Source organism: Tursiops truncatus, chromosome Y (genome assembly GCF_011762595.2).
Source record: "Tursiops truncatus isolate mTurTru1 chromosome Y, mTurTru1.mat.Y, whole genome shotgun sequence".
NCBI lineage: Eukaryota > Metazoa > Chordata > Mammalia > Artiodactyla > Delphinidae > Tursiops > Tursiops truncatus.
Window position 1 is genome coordinate 3,541,238 of NC_133428.1, and position 20,005 is coordinate 3,561,242.

Genomic DNA, 20,005 nt, shown 5'->3' on the forward strand with positions numbered 1-20,005 from the left:
TGAGGTGAGGCAGCTGTCTCACACACATATCCAATGACCTCGAAGAACAAGGGAAACAGCAAAATTTCATACTTTAAATATGATTTCCTGACATATGATTTTTTCATCAGGAAATCATATTTAAAGTGTTAACAAACACTTAAGTATTAAAAGTCAAAACGTAGTAAATCAAAGTAAAAATTAAAACAAAATCAAAGTAAAAATTAAAACAAGTACATATTGAAAAGACACAACGTTTATTAAGAAATATTGATACAGCTCTGTCATCCCGGGTTGGATCTTAGTAACATTATCAAATGTTCAATATAAAAAACATAATCCATCGTCCTCTTCAATAACATTTTTCATCAGAAATATATGGTAGTAGGAAAATGTAATTGCATTTTCTTCCTGCTCACCATGTGTTAAAAGCACTAATAATAAAAAAAAAAGAACAACCCAGAATGTTAAAAACAGATTTGGGTTAAAAGGAGTAAAGGTGGTAACACAAGATAATTATCAGGAAACCCTCAGTAAGTGCCATTTCTCTGCAGTGCCCATTGCCAATTTGGAAGGATCCCTAAACCACTGAATTTTTGTCAAAACCCAAATTGCCTGGAGAGTTTATGGAACTGTTATCAGGGATTAGATTTCCTTGAGAAGTTAATGTAGTAGATCTTGCCTCTATAATAGAACTTGCCACTCTTCTTCTGTTTAATTTGAATTATGATTCCCCTTCTTGGAAAGGAAGTTAAGGATTATTCCATAATCCTAGCTACCAAATTCCGTCCAAAAAAGACATTTCAATGACATCTTAAAATAAATTGATTTTCTGTTTCAATTAGATGTGATCATGGGACTTTGGTTTTGTGAAGGAAACATCCACAGATTATTGAAATTGGACACTTATTTACTTTCTCAGAAACCATCACTGAATCTATTAAAGGTGGGCAAATCACTCGGAGACCTTTTAAAGATCTATTTTTAATTCTGTACTTCTCTTGGATTCTTTTTTCCTGCTGTCTAAACAGATATATATGTATTTATTTCCCCTTGTTTAATTTCCATTTCACATTGGTTTTCTTATTAATTCTGTTTCTGCATTTAATTAACATTTTACATTTCTTAATTCCTTTCCTGGATTTGGGTAATTTTGTCTTATTAGCGCTTCAAAGTCAGATGGAGAACTCCAAGCAGAGGCCTTAATTGTACGAGTAGTTAATTTCCTGTTACAGACAAACTCGTACATAGTAAGTGGTCTTTAACCTTTTAGACGTTCACAGGAAAATTAGACTGTGAACGCCTTACATCCATTTTTACATATTAATTTTCTCCAAACATCCATGAAATAATAAAAGAAAATAATATCTATTGCTGTCATTCAAAATAATCAAAATCTGGTGCGTTTGCTAATACCTCACAATTTTTTAAGCATCTATTTCCCTAAGACTTGTAGATGAGAGCTCTCTATCCCAGTTCAGGTTTGGTGAGATTTGTTGTTGCCCTTTCTGGAAGAATTATCAACGTAATTTTTTCATTTAAAAAAAAAAGGAAAAAAACAAAAAATTAAAAAATTTAAAAAAAAAGGGATGATATATTGATTTTAGGAATTTCCTTTAGGAAATGGAGAGAGTGTGAAGGTTTTTAATGAGAATATTCACCACCAACCCCACCACCTTTTATAGCTTATAAAAAGGATACTTCAACTTTCTAAATAGATAGCAATAGATTGCTGGATAAATTATTTGTAATATATCCATATATATATATTCCATCAATTACTATGGTTGGACAGAAAAATCTTTCATAGCAAAGGGGAAATTGTTTATAGTACCAATTGAAAAAATGCTTATTTCAAAAAATGTGTACAGCATGTAAATATTATGGTAAAACATCCTATAGTATGTATTTCTACCTGCAGAGAATGATTGGCAGTATATAAAACAAAATGTTAAGAATAGATATCTCTTTTTAAAAAAAAGAGTAGTTATCTTTAGGTAGGCAGGTTATTTTTTTTCCTTTGGGCTTTTTGGTGCAATATGGATTTTTTGACAATGTCTATGTTTATATTAACAAAAGAATGAAATTCCATTAAAAATATGTTTTTGGAAACGTATATTGCCACTATTTTGAACAGCTTAGAGTACAGTTACAGGATCGTGGGTCTAGAAACATAAGGTTGTATATTGTAACTTAACATACAATGACAATAATATTCACTTTTTCTTTAGTATTTTCACAGTCAACTTTGCCTTCCTGGTCACGGATACCTGGAGGGTGATGAAGGGCAAAAGATGGTGCACAGTTGAAAACCGTCCAGATTAAAGGTAAGAAAGAAAAATCAGAGTCGTATCAGACTGGAGATACACAAGAGAAGAGGTAACTATTAACTTAGACTCTACTGCAAAGCCTATGAACCTGAAAAACCACTCCGCAAGCTCACGTTTTCTTTGCTTTCATTGATATTCCCTTGGACTTCTCCTCTTACACACTATACATGTGGCTTTCAGAATATCCTTAAATTGGCCTGGAATGGTTGCCAGGGAGTGATTGGCAATGAGATTTATCAAGGAAAATCTCAAAGACTTGGGAGAGCTCGATATGGAGAACTTACTCTGGACTGGTGGGAGAGGCCATGCTCTGCTCCTGACGCATCCCGTCTTCAGAGTGGCATACTCATCCTTCTTTGCTGGAAATTTTGGCTGCTGGCGGCTCCTAGACTCCCTTCCTGAGAACTACCCTAGACTGCAAGGCATTGCCTACCCTCCAATCTGTACCTCTCCCCAAGGGGTGGACCTTGATCCATGATTGGTTGGTGTAGGGATAAAAGCAGGTAGCCACTTACTTCAATTTGGGAGAACTCTGATTGGCCATTCTAGCCCCAGAGCTTCCCATCAGGTAGGCTGAACCCATGTTGCAACTACATGGCAGGGTCTAGAATGTTGATCAGTTTCAAGACTAGCTTGAATTTGGCAAGACTGCTTCATTAATGGTACTGAGTTCTTCCACCAGGATCAACAAAAGGCATGGTCGTCTCTCTTTGGGGGGATGTTGCAAGACCTTGATGATCATTGCCGAGATCCCTTTGTTCATAAGGGGCTGAAAAATAAGGATACTTTCCTTATGCCCATCTTTCTTAACTTTTCACTTGGAATTGATCTATAAAGGAGAATTTCCTTCACGAATTGCGCAGTCACTAGAAAGCAAAACTGTCTAAGACTTCTAGGACGGTGTCAGAAGGATCCTAGAGCCAACTTGAATGGGCTCCCACTGGCTAAAGATGACACACTCTGACCATTAGTAAGGATAGCAGTTTTAATGTATTAAAATACAAATTTTATTGCATGTATGAGTTCATGATAATGCTAAAAATAGCCACACTGATCATTTTTAGAAAATACTTGAGAATCCACTCATGACTTTGAAATAAAGGTAAAGAAATAAAGGTAAAGAAACAAGCATGTATCCTACTTTTTCTATAAGAACTCAAGCTCAGACCGATCAATGGAATTTTAATTTTAAAAACTTCAATTATTCAGGTTTTCATTGAATCCCTCTGAGATACTTCGTGTGTAAACAGAGATCTTCAGTTTCCTATATAAATCTGTTAACCACATATTAAATTATTCATGTTAGTGTAATGTGCTCACAGTGAAATAAGATGAGAAAAAGAAAACACCCTAAAAACCGGAGCAACCATGGTGCATTTTAACAGTGGTATGGAACCCACTGGGCTGTTTTTGTTTTGTTTGTTTTGTTTTGTTTTACCATGAAACTCCAATAGCTAGTCAAAGTTGTGTTTTGTGTGTCTGGAGGAAAATAGTTTTCCTACTTTGTTGGCTGGTGGCACATAGTATATATCTTTGGGTATAACTTCCGAAGAAATATAGTTTTTTGGAGCATATTAACTTCTCATTATTACCTGTGGTGTGAATTATTTCATGATTCCAGTGCCTCTAATAGGAAATAAAGTCCAACAAAATAAGGGTGAGATGAAAGAATCCAATGAATAATGACAAAATTAGGTAAATGTGAAATAAATGATAACCACCCTCTTAAAAATACAAATGGAATAACTTCAGATATCATAATTTTAACTTCCAGCTTCATTTATTATGTCCTGTGTGAGTTCCTGAATTTACTCAGAAGCACACGGAGCCATCACGGTGATTACAGCTCATGCCATATTTTAAAGAAACCTTTTACTTTAACACCAATGGACATTTTAAATCGGAGGGAAACAGATACAATGGTGGAAGTTTGGGAATATCACTGGAACACAAATGCTCTGAAGGTCTGAAGTCCCACAGGTTGCAAATCAGTGCACAGGACAAGGGTAATTTAATAATATTCCAGGCATTGTTCCCAGAGTTCATCATTTTTTCTGCTCTCCACTGGAAACACACCAAAGGAAATGAATCCGGCGCCGGAAGCACAAAGTATTTTACAAATGCAGGCTAATTAATCTCCTTGTCGCTACTGTCATGAAAGGCATTACTGTTTACTGTTGAGAAAAGAGAGTTGGACCTTTAAACGCCTATACTTTTAAATACCCATCTAGTTTTATCGCACAAAAGGTAACCTGTAATAACAAGGTCATAAAAATGTCGGTCAGAAGAGGTGCTGGGATTGGAAGAAAAGAAAAATGCCCATCGATTCCTTAGAGCTGACTTAGGGTTTCCTCATATGTGGAGATGATGATTTGAGGATGTAGGAATCTATTTTTATATAAATTCTTTTCTGGGTTATCTCCCCAAAGAAACAGGGATGAATTATAATCCCCCACATTTAACAGCCTGTTAGTCTTGGGTTCCAAGTCGAATGCTGACACTTACTAGCTGTGGGTTCTTGGCCAATGGACTAAACTCCACCAATTTTGGGGGGCTGTTGTGAGAATTTGACTTAATGAAGCTAAAATGCTTGCTACAATGTAGCTCTTCAGTAAAGTGTAGCTATTACTCTGTGGCCAAGGCACCGGACTGGCAAAGATTTGAAAATGCATCCCTGAACAGAGCTTTTTAAAGTGCCCTCCGCTGCTGTATACTCTTTTAACCATTCATTTACTTGTTCACACATTTATATAACAAATTTTAGGGGCTTCCCTGGTGGTGCCAATGCAGGGGACAAGGGCTCTATCCCTGGTCCGGGAAGATCCCAAATGCCACGGAGCAACTAAGCCTGTGCACCACAACCACTGAGCCTGCACTCTAGAGCCTGCCAGCCACAACTACTGAGCCCACATGCCACAACTGCTGGAGCCCACGTGCCTACAGCCTGTGCTCTGCAACAAGAGAAGCCACTGCAATGAGAAGCCCGCGCACCGCAACAGAGTAGCCCCCGCTCGCCACAACTAGAGAAAGACCGTGTGCAGCAATGAAGACCCAACGCAGCCAAAAAAAAAAAAAAAGAAGAAATAAATTTTAAAAAATATTTTTAAAAAAACCAAATTTTAAGCACTGCCCCTAACTGAGCATAGAGATACATGACAGATACATACATTTTTTTCTTTATTGAAGCAAAGTGACTCATTTATACACATATATACATTTTTTAAAATATTCTTTTCTATGACGGTTTATCCCAGGAGACTGGATACAGCTCCCTGTGCTCTGCAGCAGGACCTTGTTGTTTATCCATCCTACATATACTAGTTTGCATCTGCTAATCCCAGACTCCCACTCTGTCCCTCCCCCAACTCTCTCCCCCTTGGCAATCACCAGTCTGCTCTCTATGTCTGTGCTAACTCCTTTCGTTTTGATCTTATTCTCTTCAATCACAGGTGTGATGACCATTTAAACTCTACAGCAATTCTGAAGACCAGGAAAGTTCACGGCAAGCATGCTCTGTTGGATGTGGAGGTCTCCGCTGAATTTCCTTACGGTGTTTGCGTCCCAAAGCTCCCTCCCTCTCACCCCCATACCTGATAAAGTGCAGCTGATTGACTGATGAGGTCATCTTTTTAGGCCTGCCATCCGGGAGCCAGGGCCCAAACCCATCCCCGAAGGTAGCATGACCATTTATTTACTTTATTTATATGCTACCCTAAACGCCGGTCACACTCGATAACACTTCTTAAGTACAAACGCAGAAATATGATTACATCGAAACCTGAGTCAAGAACATAGGTTATTTTCAGCTACTAGGGAGTTAAAATTCACCTGTTAAAATCAAAATGTTGCTTATCTCAGGAAGACTTAATACTTTAACAATTCATTCCTTAGGTGTTTTTTTCACTCCTTCTTTTCACAGAACTTCCCCTCAACGTACATCTTTCAGCATCACCTATGTCTGATCCTTTTCCTGTTAGTTCTTCTAAATTATTATTTTTTCTGCAACCCTATGACATCACTTTTTGTGCATCCCTGCTGCTCTGAAATTTTTCTAAAGTAGCCCATCCTAGCAAGAAGATAGCATAACTCAACATATTATAGCTAGACTTCTGAGAGAAGCCGGGTCATCTGTGTAGAGACACAAGCAATCTGATTCTTATCATTTCAGAAAATGATAAAATTGGAAGCAATTTTTTTCTTGGTTTGCATCAATACTTTTCTAGAAGAGTCTCCCTCTTGCTGGGTATGCTATCTAATGCTGATTTCTTTCTTTTTTCCTCTTGAACGTGAGTCAAGAAGACTAGTTCCGATTTTATTTGTTTAATAAAGTGGATGTGTTTCTGCAAAAATATTTCCTTTTAAGAAGCAGGGGACAATTTAGCTTTTATGTACATTTTTTAAAAATTTATTTTATTGGAGTATAGTTGATTTACAATGTGTTAGTTTCGGGTATACAGCAAAGTGATTCAGATATATATACATATATATATATTTATATATACTCATGCTTTTTCAGATTCTTTAGCCATATAGGTTATTGCAGAATATTGAGTAGAGTTCCCTGTGCTGTACAGCAGGTCCCTGTTGTTTATCTATTTTATATATAGTAGTGTGTATATGTTAGGCCCAAGCTCCCAATTTATCTCTCCCACCCATATTTCCCCTTTGGTAACCGTAAGTTTGTTTTTGAAGTCTGAGTCTGTTTCTGTTCTATGAATAAGTTCATTTGTATCATTTTTTACCAGGGAACTTTCCCACTCATAATTTTCTTATTTCTAGTTGTAGCCTTTTCTTTTCCACTTAGAGAAGTTCCTTTAGCATTTGTTTTAGAGCTGGTGTGGTGGTGCTGAATTCCCTTAGCTTTTGCTTGCCTGTAAAGCTTTTGATTTCTCCATCAATATATTTTTAATTTTAATATACTTTATATTAGATATTTAATACATATATATATATATATATATATTTTTTTTTTTTTTTTTTTTGGCGGTACACGGGCCTCTCACTGCTGTGGCCTCTCCCATTGCGGAGCACAGGCTCCGGACGCGCAGGCTCAGTGGCCATGGCTCACAGGCCCAGCCGCTCCGCGGCATGTGGGATCTTCCCGGACCGGGGCATGAGCCCGCGTCCCCTGCATCGGCAGCCGGACTCTCAACCACTGCGCCACCAGGGAAGCCCCTAATACATATATTTTTAAAATTAACATGTTGGCTTAGAAATGAATGAAATCACAAATGATCGGGGGGATTAACCTGAACACCCTTTAATATGAAAAATGTGTTACTGCACATTCTACTGTGTATTCTCAAAGTCACAGAAGAAAGACCAAGACGTTATATCATTCTGGAAAATCCACGTATTTCCCAAATAGGTACTCTTTGCTTTGTTTTGTCATGTTTCTGATGTATCAATCATGGAGAAAAACGGAAAATAGTCTCACTACTTAAATGCATAAAAATATACTACGGACTCATGACTAATTCAGATGGACTGAAGCCACGGTCCCTCTCTTCAAGAGAACTGGAGACGTATATTGTGTATAACATTTAAGCCTGTCCCCTCTCTGCTCTTAAGAATTTCAAGATTAAATTAATGTCCCAAGAAGGGCAGCTTCTAATTAGCCCCTTTCATTCCACTTAACCAGAACACAATAAATCCTCCCTTCAATTATGTTAATGGAATCCCTAGGGGAACAACCATCCGGACTCTGCAAAGAAACCCCCTCACAGCAGTGACTTGTCACTGCTTCCTCAAGGTACATCAGCTCCTTCCGAACTTCCCTGCAGCACTTCCATTAATTTTGCAGTTGGGGTCAAGTCCTTGGCAAAACGAAGTTTCCGGCTATGCTGGGTTACCATCACCTTACTGTCTCTCTTCAGAAGCCATTCATGGAGTGTGAACGTAAGTTCATTACTTTGAAAGAATTGCAACCTTGAGATTTATTGGAAACTATTGTAAAAATGGTTCCCCTTCTGAAATAGTTGCCCAATACAGACAGACCAACGCTAGTGGACACTACTTCTGTCACCCCTCCGGATTCCCTTCACGGGGTCATTGTACGTAATCACCAGCTGCCCGGTGTGCTGATCACACACAACATCATTCTTCTCCAGAAAAATGTCCTTCGAGAGTGTTCCAGCTTTGGTGCTATTGGCACCTGAGGCTGCATCATTCGTGGTTCTGGGGGCTGCTTAGTGAATTATAGGTTGTTGACGAGCATCCCCATTCTTCACACTCCAGAGCTCCCTGTAGGATCAGGGTGGAGCTGAACTCCAGCTGAAGCTACAGTGTGCCTTAACTTCTTACCCTGCAATGTCTTTTTTTTTTTTGAAAATTTCATTTTATTTATTTTTTTCTACAGCAGGTTCTTATTACTTAACCATTTTATACATATTTGTATATACATGTCAATCCCAATCTCCCAATTCATCCCACCACCATCCCCCCGCCCCCGCCACTTTCCCCCCTTGGTGTCCATACGTTTGTTCTCTACATCTGTGTCTCTGCCCTGCAAACCAGTTCATCTGTACCATTTTCTAGGTTCCACATCTATGCGTTAATATATGATATTTGTTTTTCTTTTCCTGATTTACTTCACTTGCTATGACAGTCTCTAGATCCATCCATGTCTCTACAAATGACTCAATTTCATTCCTTCTTATGGCTGAGTAATATTCCATTGTATATATGTACCACATCTTCTTTATCCATTCATCTGTTGATGGACACTTAGGTTGCTTCCATCTCCTGGCTATTGTAAACAGTGCTGCAATGAACATTGGGGTGCATATGTCTTTTTGAATTATGCTTTTCTCTGGGTATATGCCCAGTAGTGGGATTGCTGGGTCATATGATAATTCTATTTTTAGTTATTTAAGGAACCTCCATACTGTTCTCCATAGTGGCTGTATCAATTTACATCCCACCAACAGAGCAAGAGGGTTCCCTTTTCTCCACACCCTCTCCAGCATTTGTTGTTTGTAGATTTTCTGATGATGCCCATTCTAACTGGTGTGAGGTGATACCTCATTGTAGTTTTGATTTTCACTTCTCTAATAATTAGTGATGTTGAGCAACTTTACATGTGCTTCTTGGCCATCTGTATGTCTTCCTTGGAGAAATGTCTGTTTAGGTCTTCTGCCCATTTTTTGATTGGATTCTTTGTTTTTCTAATATTGAGCTGCATGAGCTGTTTATATATTTTGGAGATTAATCCTTGGTCCGTTGCTTCATTTGCAAATATTTTCTCCCGTTCTCAGGGTTGTCTTTTCATCTTCTTTGTAGTTTCCTTTGCTTTGCAAAAGCTTTTACATTTCATTAGGTCCCATTTATTTTTGTTTTTATTTCCATTACTCTAGGAGGTGGATCAAAAAAGATCTTGCTGTGATTTATGTCAAAGAGTGTTGTTCCCATGTTTTTCTCTAAGAGTTTTATAGTGTCTGGTCTTACATTTAGGTCTTTAATCCATTTTGAGTTTATTTTTGTGTATGGTGTTAGGGAGTGTTCTAATTTCATTCCTTTACATGTAGCTGTCCAGTTTTCCTAGCACCACTTATTGAAGAGACTGTCTTTTCTCCATTATATATCCTTGCCTTCTTTGTCATAGATTAGTTGACTATAAGTGCATGGGTTTATCTCTGGGCTTTCTATCCTGTTCCATTCATCTATATTTCTGTGTTTGTGCCAGTATCATATTGTCTTGATTACTGTAGCTTTGTAGTATAGTCTGAAGTCAGGGAGCCTGATTCCTCCAGCTCTGTTTTTTCCCCTCAAGCCTACTTTGGCTATTTGGGGTCTTCTGTGTCTCCATACAAATTTTAAGATTTTTTGTTCTAGTTCTGTAAAAAATGCCATTGGTAATTTGATAGGGATTGCATTGAATCTGTAGATTGCTTTGGGTAGTATAGTCATTTTCACAATGTTGATTCTTCCAATCCAAGAACATGGTATATCTCTCCATCTGTTTGTATCATCTTTAATTTCTTTCATCAGTATCTTATAGTTTTCTGCAGACAGGTCTTTTGTCTCCCTAGGTAGGTTTATTCCTAGGTATTTTATCCTTTTCGTTGCAATGGTAAATGGGAGTGCTTCCTTAATTTCTCTTTCAGATTTTTCATCCTTCGTGTATAGGAATGCCAGAGATTTCTGTGCATTAATTTTGTATCCTGCAACTTTACCAAATTCGTTGATTAGCTTTAGTAGTTCTCTGGTGGCATCTTTAGGATTCTCTATGTATAGTATCATGTCATCTGCAAACCATGACAGTTTAACTTCTTCTTTTCCAATTTGTATTCCTTTTATTTCTTTTTCTTCTCTGATTGCCATGGCTGGAGCTTCCAAAGGTATGTTGAATAATAGTGGCGAGAGTGGACATCCTTGTCTTTTTCCTGATCTTAGAAGAAATGCTTTCAGTTTTTCACCATTGAGAATGATGTTTGCTGTGGGTTTGTCATATATGGCCTTTATTATGTTGAGGTAAGTTCCCTCTATGCCCACTTTCTGGGGAGTTTTTATCATAAATGCATGTTGAATTTTGTCAAATGCTTTTTCTGCATCTATTGAGATGATCATGTGGTTTTTCTCCTTCAATTTGTTAATAAGGTGTACCACACTGATTGACTTGTGTATACTGAAAAATGCTTGCATCCCTGGGATAAATCCCATTTGATCATAGTGTATGATCCTTTCAGTGTGTTGTTGGATTCTGTTTGCTAGTATTTTGTTGAGGATTTTTGCATCTATATCCATCGGTGATATTGGTCTGTAATTTTCTTTTTTTGTAGTATCTTTAACTGATTTTGGTAACAGGGTGATGGTCACCCCATAGAATGAGTTTGGGAGTGTTCCTTCCTCTGCAGGTTTTTGGAAGAGTTTGAGAAGGATGAGTGTTAGCTCTTCTCTAAATGTTTGCTAGAATTCTCCTGTGAAGCCGTCTGGTCCTGGACTTTTGTTTGTTGGAAGATTTTTAATCACAGTTTCAACTTCATTACTTGTGATTGGTCTGTTCATATTTTCTGTTTCTTCCCAGTTCAGTCTTGGAAGGTTATACCTTTCTAAAACTTTGTCCATTTCTTCCAGGTTGTCCATTTTATTGGCATAGAGTTGCTTGTAGTAGTCTCTTAGGATGCTTTGTATTTCTGCGGTGTCTGTTGTAACTTCTCCTTTTTCATTTCTAATTTTATTGATTTGAGTCCTCTCCCTCTTTTTCTTGATGCGTGTGGCTAATGGTTTATCAATTTTGTTTATCTTCTCAAAGAACCAGCTTTTAGTTTTATTGATCTTTGCTAATGTGTCCTTCATTTCCTTTTCATTTATTTCTGCTCTGATCTTTATGATTTCTTTCCTTCTACTAACTTTGGGTTTTGTTTGTTCTTCTTTCTCTAGTTCCTTTAGGTGTAAAGTTAGATTGTTTATTTGAGATTTTTCTTGTTTCTTGAGGTAGGCTTGTATTGCTATAAACTTCCCTCTTAGAACTGCTTTTGCTGCACCCCATAGGTTATGGATCATCGTGTTTTCCTTGTAATTTGTCTCTAGGTATTTTTTGATTTCCTCTTTGATTTCTTCAGTGATCTTTTGGTTATTTAGTAACGTCTGGTTTAGCCTCCATGTGTTTGTGTTTTTTACGTTTTTTTCCCTGTAATTGATTCCTGTCTCATAGCATTGTGGTCAGAAATGATGCTTGATATGGTTTCAATTTTCTTAAATTTACTGAGGCTTGATTTGTGACCCAAGATGTGATCTATCCTGGAGAATGTTCCATGTGCTCTTGAGAAGAAAGTGTAATCTGCTGTTTCAGATGGAATGTCCTGTAAATATCAATTAAATCTATCTGGTCTCTTGTGTCATTTAAAGCTTGTGTTTCCTTAATTAATTTTCTGTCTGGATGATCTGTCCATTTGTGTAAGTGAGGTGTTAAAGTCCCTGACTATTATTGTGCTACTGTCGATTTCCTCTTTTATAGCTGTTAGCATTTGCCTTATGTATTGTTGTGCTCCTATGTTGGGTGCATTATATATTTATGATTGTTATATCTTCTTCTTGGATCGATCCCTTGATCATTATGTAGTGTTTTTCCTTGTCCCTTGTAACATTCTTTATTTTAAAGTCTATTTTATTTTATATGAGTGTTGCGACTCCAGCTTTCTTTTGATTTCCATTTGCATGGAATATCTTTTTCCATCCCCTCACTTTCAGTCTGTATGTGTCCCTAGGTCTGAAGTGGGTCTCTTGCAGACAGCATACATATGGGTCTTGTTTTTGTATCCATTCAGCAAGCCTGTGTCTTTTGGTTGGAGCATTTAATCCATTCAAGTTTAAGGTAATTATCCATATGTATGTTCCTATGCCCATTTTCTTAATTGTTTTGGGTTTGTTTTTGTAGGTCCTTTTCGTCTCTTGTGTTTCCCACTTAGAGACGACCCTTTAGCTTTTTTTGTAGAGCTGGTTTGGTGGTGTTGAATTCTCTTAGCTTTTGCTTGTCTGTAAAGCTTTTGATTTCTCCATCGAATCTGAATGAGATACTTGCTGGGTAGAGTAATCTTGGTTGTAGGTTCTTCCCTTTCATCACTTTAAATATGTCATGCTACTCCCTTCTGGCTTGTTGAGTTTCTGCTGAGAAATCAGCTGTTAACCTTATGGGAGTTCCCTTGTATGTTATTTGTCATTTTTCCCTTGCTGCTTTCAATAATTTTTCTTTGTCTTTAATTTTTGTCAGTTTGATTACTATGTGTCTTGGCATGTTTCTCCTTGGGTTTATCCTGCCTAGGTCTCTCTGTGCTTCCTCGACTTGGGTGGCTATTTCCTTTCCCTTGTTAGGGAAGTTTTCGACTATAATCTATTCAAATATTTGTTCAGGTCCTTTCTCTCTCTCTTCTCCTTCTGCGACCCCTATAATACCAATGTTGTTGCATTTAATGTTGTCCCAGAGGTCTCTTAGGCTGTCTTCATTTCTTTTCATTCTTTTTTATTTATTGTGTCCTGCAGCAGTGCATTCCACCATTCTGTCTTCCAGGTCACTTATCCATTCTTCTGCCTAAGTTATTCTGCTATTGATTCCTTCTAGTGTATTTTTCATTTCAGTTATTGTATTGTTCATCTCTGTTTGTTCTTTAATTCTTCTAAGTGTTTTTTCTTCTAGGTCTTTCTTAAACGTTTCTTGCGTCTTCTCAATCTTTGCCTCCATTCTTTTTCTGAGGTCCTGGATCATCTTCACTATCATTATTCTGAATTCTTTTTCTGGAAGGTTGCCTATCTCCAGTCCATTTAGTTGTTTTTCTGGGGTTTTATCTTGTTCCTTCATCTGTTACATAGCCCTCTGCCTTTTCATTTTGTCTGTCTTTCTGTGAATGTGGTTTTTGTTCCACAGGCTGCAGGATTGTAGTTCTTCTTGCTTCTGCTGTCTGCCCTCTGGTTTATGAGGGTATCTAAGAGGCTTGTGCAAAGTTTACTGATGGGAGGGACTGGTGGTGGGTAGAGCTGGGTGTTGCTCTGCTGGGCAGAGCTCAGTAAAACTTTAATCTGCTTGTCTGCTGATGGGTGGGGCTGCGTTCTGTCCCTGTTGGTTGTTTGGCCTGAGGAAACCCAACACTGGAGCCTACCCCAGCTCTTTAGTGGGGCTAATGGTGGACTCTGGGAGGGCTCATGCCAAGGAGTACTTCCCAGAACTTCTGCTGCCAGTGTCCTTCTGCTGCCAGTGTCCTTCTGCTGCCAGTGTCCTTGTCCCCACGCCTGCTTCTGCGGGAAACCCTGCACCACTAGCAGGTAGGTCTGGTTCAGTCTCCCCTGGGGTCATTGCTCCTTCCCCTGGGTCCTGATGCAGACACTACTTTGTGTGTGCCCTCCAAGAGTGGAGTCTCTATTTCCCTCAGTCCTGTCAAATTCCTGCAATCAATTCCCACTAGCCTTCAAAGTCTGATTCTCTAGGAATTCCTCCTCCTGTTGCCAGACCCCCAGGTTGGGAAGGCTGATGTGGGGCTCAGAATCTTCACTCCAGTGGGTGGACTTCTGTGGTATAAGTGTTCTCCAGTGTGTGAGTCACCCACCCAGCAGTTATGGGATTTGATTTTACTGTGATTGCACCCCTCGTACCATCTCATTGTGGCTTCTCCTTTGCCTTCGGTTGTGGGGTATCTTTTTGGTGAGTTCCAGTGTCTTCCTGTTGATGACTGTTCAGTAGTTAGTTGTGTTTCCGGTGCTCTCACAAGAGGGAGTGAGAGCACGTCCTTCTACTCCGCCATATTGAATCAATCTCCTGGCAATGTCTTGCTTACAATCTTTTATGAATAAGTCACATGCATCAGGTGCTGCCTCACAGGAATTCTGCCCAAGAGAGCAAATGTATTTCAGTATCTTCTTCCTTCTCATCTCCTCATCATCCAAATAGGCTCCATCACCAGATTTTACATCACATATTCTACACATGTTAATTCTTATCTACATAGCATGTCTGTACCTTAGAACAGGGGACATTAGAAGGAGGAAGAAACTCGCCCATGGACTTACGGCTGATTCGTAACACATAGGAGGTGACTTGGATCCACATTTGAAAACTAATTCTGGACATAAGCACTGCCAAAGGACTGTGCAAATTCTAAAGCACCCTACTCATTAGCTGTTCATTTTGCTACCTGACAACGGGCACATATTTAGTTAAAAATGAATTACACACAGTATTTCCCACAAATAACTATCTTGATCATCTCTTCCTATTTAGATTCTAGTGGTATACAAAGATTATTTCTAAAGACAAGTACCTGTTTCAGGACAGAACGAGAATTCATTGGAGGAAATATATGAGACATTCATTACCGTGTGTGTGTGTGTGTGTGTGTGTGTGTGTGTGTATGTGTGTGTGTGCGTGTGTGTGTATGTGTGTGTGTGCATGTGTGTGTGTGCGTGCTCTCATAAAATGGATTGAAAACCTCAGCAAGGAGCATATGGTTGCACGTGAAAACATATGAATATCCACAGGTCTGAAGTCTGTGCCCATTTTTTCACATTCAGAAACTGCAGGGTGGTGTTTTTGCAGAGAGACTGTCCAGTAATTAGTTTCAGGGTCTGAACTGAACCCTTTGTTTGCTGTGATTCTATGCAAGAGGTCTTGAGGTCCACAAAACATGATTACATTTGAGCTCCCAGCCCCCTGATTTAATTCACCATGCAGAAGTGATCTCTCTTGAATGGGAAGGTAAATGAGGGTTGAAGTCATCTTGGTTCATGTTTTAATATCCAGGGTCATCTCCCTCTGTAAGATCCACAAACAACCAGAGTAACTGACTTGCTACATTTCTGCGGCGAGAAAGCTCTTTGTATTTCTAGATTCTACATGGCCTCCTGTGCTCATTCGACGCTGTCCCTGGACCAGCGTATTTCTCTTTGTTCTCTGCCACATTTGATCTGATACCACTGTATCTTTATTTTGAGAAAAAGATTTTATTTCTAACAACGGGAGATAGAGTTACAACATAAACTATGGTCATCCAGGCCATTATTTCAAGAGTATGGTATTCCAGCTTCAAATCAAATCTGGAATATAATTCCTCATGGTCAAAATTGGATAGAGCTCTGCTAGCCTCCAGGTAGATATCAGTCCTGCGAGGCAACCGGCGCAGCCTGGAGAGATTGCATTTTATTTACTGAATAGCGGGCCATGCTAGTGTTAGCCCGGGAGAATCATTTACAGATGCCTCGTAAACACATCCAGCTGCTGCTTTCCCTAAGGCAGCCTCGATGCAGGGAGGGGATGGAGAGGAATCAGCTCAGTCACCAGCAGCTGCAATTCAGAGCTTATTCCCTGGTAAGACCCTGTGATTCAGGGCCCCTAGAAGAACTCCTGGATGGTTTTCTCTGCCCAGAGAGGCTTAAAATGAGCACATCTCTCCTGACCAGAAGGGGACTCTCTCTCCATGTCAATGCAGGTTGCAAAGGCAGTTGGGTTCTTCGAGGGGCCCTCAGAGTGCCCCAAATGGCTTCTGGTGTGCCACATCCCCTGTAGTTTTGGTCAGAATATTTCAAACACTCTGCAGATTTTGGGGAAATCTTTCCTGGGACACGTGCATGCTGAAGAAATAGGCAGTCATTTCGAGAGTGAATTTTCTTTATATAGCTGATGTGTATGCATATAGATAGATAGATAGATATGATGGATGGATAGATAGATTATTAGATGGATTGATAGATGATAGATGGATATATATATATAGATAGAAACAAGATAGATAAGATGGATGGATGGATACATAAGATGGACGTATAGATAGATGACTGATAGATTATATATATAATTACGTATATAGTTAAATGTTTATAGTTAAATATAACATACTTAAGTTTACTACTGATAAGTGTTATAATTTTGGAATATCAGTTAAAGATCAAAAAGCCATGAAATTAGCTAGAATTAATTAATCATAGAATTATTATTTGGAGTAAATTTAAAACTTGCCCTTCATTCAACAAAACGATTTCAGGTGTTTTTTAAAGATAACCGTATGTGGTTTTTCAGACTTGCAGACACAGAAGAAATCACTTCCCTGTGGGCAGGTGGACTTAGGAGTGTGGAGTCCACGGTAGCCCCAAGGGAAGGGACCATTACAACAGTCAGCGCATCTCAGAAACTCATTTCCAAAGCCAGGGCCAATGAATCATGCCACATCTGGACACAAATGTGCAGGTATGTCTGTTTTTGTTTTTGTTTCTCTCCCGTTATTAAAAATATCTTCCCAGAGATTTTTCTTGTTTTCCCTCCTGACTTCCTACCTCCTGCCTCTCATGTTTTTTTCTCCCCTTCCTTCCTCTTCCTGTCCTAGAAAAAAAGGGGACTTTTAATTACACCATGTACTTCTGTGTACTAGCTAACAAAACATAATGCTAGGGAGACACTTTGATGATCCTTTGATTGTGGTCATGAACAGGAGGACTTATTTGCCCACATACTGAATCAGTACACTTTGCAGAGAGCACTAAACACACTGCTCGTATTCATGTTCAATTCAAGCAGCCTTCGGTGGGAGAATTTCGATAATCCATTCAAATAAGACTGTAAAAGTGAATTATCCTGTTAAATTATTTATTTATTTATTTAATTTATTTTTTTGCGGTATGCAGGCCTCTCACTGTTGTGGCCTCTCCCGTTGCGGAGCACAGGCTCCGGACGCGCAGGCTCAGCGGCCGTGGCTCATGGGCCCAGCCGCTCCGCGGCATGTGGGATCCTCCCGGACCGGGACACGAACCCGCGTCCCCTGCATCGGCAGGCGGACTCTCAACCACTGCGCCACCAGGGAAGCCCTGTTAAATTATTTTTAAAGAAAAAAAATCCATTGTCCTTCATTTTGTTTCAGTTTGTTTTAGTAGCTGTCACGTTCACGTTCGTGTTTTTCCACGCTGGGGAGCTGGTGGGAATGGATTCTAATTCATGCAAACAGTTCTTCTAAGGAGGTGTATCAGTGATATTAAATGCAGTGTTCAAAACCTACCTCATACACGACAGTGAACAACTAAGGAAATGTGTACATACCTTTTTTCTATAAAACGAAAATCCAATTTTTAGATTCCACATGTGAGTCCTATCATGTGATATTTGTCTTTGACTGATTTCACGTAGTATGATCATCTCTAGGTCCATCCATGTTACTGCAAATGGCATTCTTTCTTTCTTTTTTATGGTTAATATTCCATTGTACATATGTACCACATCTTCTTTATCCATTCATCTGTCGATCGACATTTAAGTTGCTTTCATGTCTTGCCTATTGTAAATAGTGCTGCTATGAACATTGGGGTGCATGTACCTTTTCAAATTATGGTTTCCTCCGGATATATGCCCAGGAGTGAGATTGCTGGATCATATGGTAAGGGTACAAATGAACTTATCTACAAATGGAAATAGAGTTACAGATGTAGAAAACAAACTTACGGTTACCAAGGGGTAAGGGGTGGGAGGGATAAACTGGAAGATTGGGATTGACGTATACACACTACTATATATATAATAGATAACTAATAAGGACCTACTGTATAGCACAGGGAACTCTACTCAATACTCTGTAATGGCCTATATGGGAAAAGAATCTAAAAAAAGAGTGGATATATGTATATGTATAACTGATTCACTTTGCTGTACACCTGAAACTAACACAACATCGTAAATCAACTATACTCCAAAAAACTTTTTAAAAAAACAACTAAAATCCATCAGCATAGTCTGATTAGCAAACATTTCAAATGCATTTGTCCATGGAATCATTTCTGATCCCCATGTAGACAGTTGCTGCTCTCAACTGAAAAAAAAAAAAAAAAAAGCACAACCTGAAAGTTGAGAATTATGTTGTATTTGGCGGAGTTTCTGAGGACTTAAGCCCAGCAAGCAGTGTCTCAGATAGCTCTGAGGGACTGCTCCAAAAAGGTAGGGGAGGAGCCTGGATATGTAGGGGTTTCTGCCAACATCAAAAGTTCACTGTTAAATTAACTAGAGAGAAGCAGACATCTCAAGTTCATGAATGGAGCGCATTTCTGTGTATGGGAAGATGCGAGAGTCTGGTCTCGTTGAAATCATTCCTTTGATATGCACCTTAGTTCTCTGGGGCCAATATCCTGTTTTTCTCCATCCTGAATGCCCTCAGGGGGGCGGCTGCAGTGACTGAGGGCTTGGTGGCTGCAACATCTTTGCTCGCTGGTATGGCAGGCGACGTTCTTAGCCACACTGCCACTAGGATTTCCAGACTGGCGTTCAGGGGGCAGGAGTCGTGGAAATAGGACTAAAATAGTTTATAAAGGAGGAAAAGGATATTTTTAGGTAGTGATGTTGACAGAGGCACTCCTCAAAAGCCACCGGTCCACTGGATTTAGTCAACATCACACCCCTTGGCTAGGGAAAATGAGGACTGTTTTAAAAATACTGCTCTTACAGCTGAGCTGCATAAATATATCATTAAGAAAGAAAATCTTAGTGTCTTCTGTCCTGCCCCCTGACCCCAGGAGAACTTTCTGCTTTAGAACATGAAACAGATCAGTGATGCCTTTCACTTACCTTGAGGGGATGGAAGATACGGAGTTTATAAAATAGACCCTCCAAAGCGAGGGTAGGGAAAGAGAATGCTGTGGCTGTGGGGAGACACCATGGTTTCCTTGGAGACCTGTCCAGTGCTTACTGATAACCACCAGCTAAGACAAATTCAGAGGCCGGTGGTTAGCCTGGCTCTGACAGTTACCGAGAGCGCATCACATCAGCAGGACCCTTCGTGTCAGTTCTGTTCTTTGGTTAAGTTGTTTTTATGTATCTTTTCCCCTGGATCATTAAGTTGGGACCATGCCTTAGTTTTTATAGGAAAAAGGGAGACAAGTATACCTTCTTTTTAAAAATTTTTTTATTGAAGTATAGTTGAATTACGATGTGACTCAGTTATACATGATATATATATGTGTGTGTGTGTGTATATATATATATAGATAGATAGATAATATAGATATATACACATATACATATTCTTTTCCATGATGGTTTGTCACAGGATATTGAATATCATTCCCTGGGCTCTGCAATAGGACCTTGTTTATCCATCCTATCTGTACTAGTTTGCAGCTGCTAACCCCAGACCCCCAACCCATCCCTCCAGTCTATCCTGCCACTACTCCGACTCCCCCTTGGCAACCTCAGGTCTGTTCTCTATGTCCCTGATTTTGTTTCGAAACAAAAGCACATC

At 39.2% G+C, this 20,005-nt stretch overlaps 1 long non-coding RNA gene across 1 annotated transcript in view; it reads left to right on the forward strand.

Moving 5' to 3' along the window:
• The first annotated feature begins 823 nt into the window (after nucleotides 1–823).
• LOC117310554 (uncharacterized) overlaps nucleotides 824–20,005 on the forward strand; it is a 32,652-nt gene continuing 13,470 nt past the window's right edge. Inside the window, exons 1-4 of the long non-coding RNA XR_004524705.2 lie at nucleotides 824–925; nucleotides 2,211–2,306; nucleotides 5,759–5,983; nucleotides 16,810–16,977. This is a non-coding gene — a long non-coding RNA (uncharacterized lncRNA). The remainder of the gene's footprint in view (nucleotides 926–2,210; nucleotides 2,307–5,758; nucleotides 5,984–16,809; nucleotides 16,978–20,005) is intronic.